The sequence below is a fragment of the Octopus bimaculoides genome, chromosome 16 (genome assembly GCF_001194135.2).
Source record: "Octopus bimaculoides isolate UCB-OBI-ISO-001 chromosome 16, ASM119413v2, whole genome shotgun sequence".
Classification (NCBI taxonomy): Eukaryota; Metazoa; Mollusca; class Cephalopoda; order Octopoda; family Octopodidae; genus Octopus; species Octopus bimaculoides.
In genome coordinates, this window is record NC_068996.1 from 33,715,599 (window position 1) to 33,722,421 (window position 6,823).

The following is a 6,823-nucleotide window of genomic DNA, read 5'->3' on the forward strand; positions in this document are numbered from 1 at the left end:
TAAGGTCACCACATGGGCCATGAACCATGTTCAATTTTACAATTTCATTAAGTTTTTTGTCTTTAGTGAGGTTTGGAATTTCTGCTGAGATTATGGAATCGATCTCATCAATTTGAATTTTCTGCAAAAATCCAGATTAATATATCTGTGTGAGGTAGGCCTCTTTTTTGCCATTCAATGGTATACATGTAGCAATGTACTGGTCAAAATACGTAAGACTTAGTTATGAAGACCATCAATTTCGAAGCTTTGAGATGAAAAACTCTTGCTATTAGGTCATGTCTGTTGATGTATAATTGTCCTGGAAAAAGTTCAGCTTGGATTTTGTTCCATTTAGGATTGCAAGTAAAAGTAATGAAAAGATGAGGACGTCCATAATTATACACATAAGTCATGGCATCTTGTGTCTTCTCGCGCATCTATCTTAGACTTCCTGCAAAAATGGATGGGAGAATACAAAGTTGTCCAAGTCTTGTCCCAGCAATATCATTGTTAATGCGCCTCACAAATGCATGTACGATTCTAAGCATAGTTCTTTTGGTGCATTTTTATGAAGCACAACCACTCTGACTATATTTTGGCATATATATCAACAACACTGGTAAAAAAAGATCTTGGCAATAGCAAAGATGATTAAATGAATTACTTCAAATCATCAATCAATGAACATAATAATCCATACAGGATACAGTTCTTCTGGAAGTGATTCCTCCAACTTGTGCTATACCAAAGTGGTATTCGTCTTCTCTGTTGACAAAAAGCAAGGGATATTGTAAAGCATCAGATGAACGATGAGTTTCATTTATGAACGTGATGCTATTGTCATGATACTTCAAAACAATATCTTGTTTACCATGTTGTTCTCCAACCATAATTGCCACTTCATTACACTCAGGAACATTGAATTGATGGGCATGTTCTCCTGATGGCCTTTTCTTGGCATCGATGACAACTTGAAAGTCCACAGTTGAAGTATATTCTAAAGTATACTGAAAGCTTCTCACATAAGAATTCCTTTCATGAAGCATTTCTTGCAGCTTAAAAATAAGTTCTAATCTTGCACCTGGACAATTCTTGTTGCAACACTGTGCTTCTTTTTGAACATCACCTATAAAATACATTTGTAAAAACTGTGGATCTTTATTCTGTAAAGGCTTAAGAGAGCCAATTCTGTGATAAATTTGTCCTTGTACTTTAAAAGTCAACATAAACTCACTTACCCTAATAATTTTTGCCCCAAATGATGTCATTTGAAAAGCACAATTGTATGCTTGAATATGTTTAAGACAATGTTTTGATTCTGAAGCCGAACCCAAAAGAAAACGTTTTGTAAGTTTTGGAGGCTCAATTATTGGTAAATGGACTTTACCTTTAGAACAACACATACCTAATGATCCCTTGTCCCACTTCCTAGCACCACATTTTATACATGTTTTGCACATAGAACCCAGGGAGACCATTTTTTCCAATGCATAATTACAATTAGGATCATAATTAAATGCTACACCTTGCCATTGAAATCATCTATACTTTTCTGCTGATTTTCTCTAGAAAGCTTTCTCTTTTTTAGTCATATTTTTCAGTTGCTTTCACTCTTGTTTTCTATTTGTTCTACCATTTTCTCTTCTTTTTTGCAATCGTATTTCTTTGTCATTTTCATTTTCTTGTACTTTTTTATTTCTATAATTTTCCTTCTTTCTCTGCAATCTTATTTCCCTATCTTTATCACCTTCTTGTTCTCTTGTCCTCCTCTAATAATCCCTAACTTTTTGCAACCTAACTTTCCAATGGTTTTTACTCTCTTCAACAGTTTTCAAATCAAGTGTTTGAATTCTCATTCTTTTCTCTTTCTCTATCTTGTGATATTTCATTTCCTTCTACATTTCTTTCATGCTCATGATTGTTTATAGGAAAGAGAGCATTGTAATGGCCGTTGACAATTTCACCACTATATAACACTGAAATCTCCCTTTCTGTAAATGTCTGACTGCAAACAGTGAACAGAGAAAGGATAATTTCATCATCATTTTCGTGATGGACCTGAATTGCAACATTGTACAATTCACTAATAGTAGCTAATTCAACATTACCACTGTATGTTTCATCCCTACCCATGTATGCTTGGTATTCCTGTATTGTACTATTAGGAATAAAAGAATGAATATACTTCCAATTATTGCATATGTATTGTACAGACTCTTCCTGAAGAGTTTGGTAATGTCTGTTGTTTTTGAGCAAGAGCGACACAGCTCAGAAAATACAGTTACCACCACCCATGACTTTAGCAAAGGGAGGAATTAATAAATTAACGTAACTGCTGAATATTTTTCAATAAATTCAGTAAGGGACTTTCCCTTCAATTTTAACTTTAGATGGTTTCATGAACAGAATATGATGGAAAATTACAATACGAAATGGGATCAGATACTAGATGATAACAATTTCTCCTTTAGAAATCTGTCTTTCTATCTTTGCGTTAGATGGATGAGTGATTATAATTTTGTAAATAATAAAAACAAAATTAATACAATGTTAACTTGAAACATTATCTTTGTGAAAAGAAAAGTGATTTGACTCTAAGTATTTAGCAGATGATAGATAATCACTTCATTGTCTGCTCATAAATGGGGAAAAAGGAATACTTTTGTTATTTCTGGATAATTTCAATTTAAACGTTGTCAAATACTTGTCTCTCTCTCTCTCTCCGCGCGCGCGCGCGTGTGTGTGTGTGTGTGTGTGTGTGTGTTACAGAGAGAGAAGGCTGCGAGCGAGAGAGAAAGAGCCACAATCAAGAGAGAAAGGCAGATTGAAAGCATGCGCGTGTATCTTTGAATGATTACTGTATTGACATTACTATCCCATTACCACTCCATATTTGTCGCTTACACAACTGTCCTCCCCTTCCTTGATATTAGTCACACTCTCCATGCCACTATGTTCCCTCTCACACAATTGCTCTTGCACCCTTCTCATTTTATTAAATGGTAGCCCAACTTACCACTTCGGTTTTGTAAGATATAAGATATATATAAAAGTTAAAATAATCATCAGTTAAAAGTGGATGTTGCATTAGAATACAAATACTGCAATATTTACCAAGAGAGAAAAACTCACATGTGGTTTTTGGTGCATAAAAGCACATCATAGTTATTGCCATTGGCAGACAATCACCAGGACTACCAGATCGCATAATTTGGGCCTCTTTTGGCCTTGTCAATGGCAGATATCTGACTGCTGGAAATAGCAGTAACTGCTGTGCTAGTAATATACATAGAAATAGAGCTCAACCAGGCACTATTGTCACTAAAAGCTAGTGGGCTTCTTTAAAAATAAATATAGCAACAGAAGCAGTATTAATACCTAAAGATAAAATATTCACTACTTAAAAGTGATTCTTTATCAGATGTTTTTTCTCTTTGTTACTATTTGATGGTGGTTATTGCTGATGTTGATTAAATATTCTGGAAGCAGTTAGATGTATTTTCCTCCATCCAGCACCTTCTGACAGGATGTCTTCTTCCTAATGAGGTGTGCCTCCATGATTTTGAGGTTGACTGCATCCATCTCCCTTGTCAGTATATGGGTGAAGAAATCCCCACCACATTGTTGATGGTGTTGGACATGGCACTGGATGGTGTGGCCTTGTAGAAATGTTCCTTCACTTTAAAGTGAAGTTGTCTTTTGATTGATCCTATTTAGGTCTCCCCACAAGAATACATCAGTTGGTACACTATGCTGGATTTAGAACATAGTTGGACACTGTCAGTTGACTGTATTGTTTTGATTGGACAATGGTCAACACAGCCTGCATCTGGTATGTTATCACTGTATGTGAAGTAGTGTCTAAGCATATGGCCTCATCTCATGATTCTGATGGTGAAACCAGATCTTTAGATATTTTTTTAGCTAGCTTTCTACCATCTTTCTAAAGTATGGTAGATTAACGTAGACCCATTGCTTACTTTTCTGTTTTCTGCTTCCTTCTTTCAGTCATTATTGAAGTTGTTGCTGATGCTGTTGTCACTGTGGCTGTAACTGTCGTCGTGGTCACTGTAGTTGTTGTTCTCATCATCATTGTCTTTATAATCACCAGTCTTTTGACCATGATTGCCATTGTGGTTGTTTTTGTTGTTGCTGTTGTTGATGGTCCTCTTGTGGCGTTTTCATGTTCATGTGCTTAGTGTGTCACACACTTTCTTTATGAAACATAGCCTATATATTTTTACAAACAGCATCTTAGTGAAACCCAGCCGTATTGTGTTATCTATTTCAGCCTCATCACACCTGCTTATGTGTCTCAGTCTCCGAGAATAAATTAACTCGTATATCAATGCATCACTGTAAATATATATATATATATATATATATATATATATATACTTCAACACCTTTGAATACACTGAATCTGAGGGAGAAGATGTCTCTCTTCACATCTTTCTTAAAGAGTTGCATTGTTGTTGGATGTTGTGGTGAAAGCTATTGGAAATGTCATGGATCCTTGTCACCTTATCACTAGAGCAGGTTAGGACAAAGGTGTCACCAACATAGCTTCGGTATAAGGGTTGCATTGAGGGCATTGCATTCCAGGTCATCCAAAGGGTAGTCAAAATCTCACTGAATCTGGACCCCTTTAGGAGGCCACTATATTATGTGGTGTTTTTGTACTGCAAGTAGGTGTTGGTGGTACAGAATTCAAGGATGAACCTGAAGTTTTATAGGTAAAATATTTTTCTGGGAATGAATTACGATTTATAACATTGCTACTATGGGAAATTACTGCTCTGCTTTACAAGTTTTCACTTTACGAGCAGTCTCCAAGAACATATTAACTTGTATATCAATGCATCATTGTAAATATATATATATATATATATATATATGTATATATAAATAAATATATATATATATATATAAAAGAGATGAGGACCGAAATCCTTCAAAGGGATGTCAAACATCCAAGTCTGCCGGCACAATCCAAGTAAAGAATATATGTAAAAATATACATTCAGTATTTGCAAAAACAGTAAATGAAGTATAAGGAAAGGAAAGGAAAAATTGTAAGTGTAGGCGAACTTTAATTCACAATCCAAGTTGGTACAGAACCAATATACAGATTGTTTTGGAGTCTAATTAATTCCAAAGACAAAAATGAAAAACTCTTCATGAAATAAAAATTAGATTATTCGTCAGGAATTACATACTAGCATGAATAATTACAACCAACAAAAATATACAAAGACCTTTCATAGCCCAGACAGGAATGAACAAATAATAATAATAATATATAACAAAAAGTAAAAGGGATTAATAAATCCAGGCAGATATCTAGAAAGCACTCAGTGTTAAGCAAACTTGGTTAACTATATGAAACAATCAGATACCAATAAATTCAAATAGAATTAACATCCAAGGTAATTCCTCATGTATAGCAAGTAGAATCAAATATTGCTTAGAAAGATTTCATGAAATCTGGAGTAATTGGCAACATGAACATGAATAGAGAAAATCACATCTCTTATTGATGATTATACCATACACTAGCATATTCATCTCGCCGAAAGTGCCAAGAGTTTTATTAATGATAGAAAATGGTGCATCAACATAATGGAAGAAAGCATTGATAAATGTCAGCAGTCTAGTAAATAAATGTACATACACAGAATAGAAGCACTTGAAGAGTTAGATATGGTTGCACTGTCTCGTTTGAAAATATCATCCACATAATGTGTGTGTGCATATATAGATGTAAATGTAGGGATGAGCAAGTTAGGCAGATTAAAATATAAAGTATATTAAAAACATGGAAAAAAAATGTATATATGTTTACATACAAAAAGGTCCAACTTATGCAGAATACAAATGATATTCAAGATGGAGGTTCATCTAATCCTACGATGGAATCAATCTACAAACATTATCTTGGACCACCAAGCCCCCAGAAACAACTGATGGATTTGTAATACTTTTCTTCAACCCCTTTAATTCTCTATATTATTTGTATTCTGTGTAAGCTGGACCTTTTTGTATGTAAACATATATACATTTTTTATATTCCATGTTTTCTATATACTTTATATTTTAATCTGCCTAACTTGCTTATCCCTACATTTACATCTATACCCACTCAAGTTTAAATCTCTTGAGCACTACTAAGTGTATTCTATATGGAAAATATCTGATTCTCATCTATGGAAAAAAAAGGTCAAGGTAGAAAATGCTAAAATAATTTTATAAAAAACATTTCAGTACTGGTTTCGGTCATTGAGACTTTTTCAACTGTAAGTATGGAAAACAATTAAATTTTGGAAAAATTAAGTGAAAAGTATTTTAAAAGAATATTTGCATAGTATTCAAATACAAGAGGCATTTTCCTTGTTTCTGCCTGAGAGACAGAGACAGAGACAAGCAGTAACAAAGAAAATGCCTCTTGTATTTGAATACTATGCAAATATTTTTTTAATTTTGCCAAAATTTAATGTTTTCCATACTTACAGTTGATAAAATCTCAATGACCGAAACTGATACTGAAATGTTCTTTATAAAATTATTTTAGCATTTTCTACCTTGACTTTTTTTCCATATATATATCAACTCGTGTGTTCCTTTTCAACCTTCTACATATATATATATACACACACAAGGGTCACCCAAAAGAAACTGGAATTTTGCATGCAATATTATTTTATTCACTTGGTTTTACATTTTTACCACCTTTAACGTATTCTCCATTTGAAGCAATGCATCAGTTCAGGCAGGTTTTTCACGATTCAAAACTGTGCTGGAACTCTTGTAAAGTGATGCCTTTTAATGCCACCATTTCTTC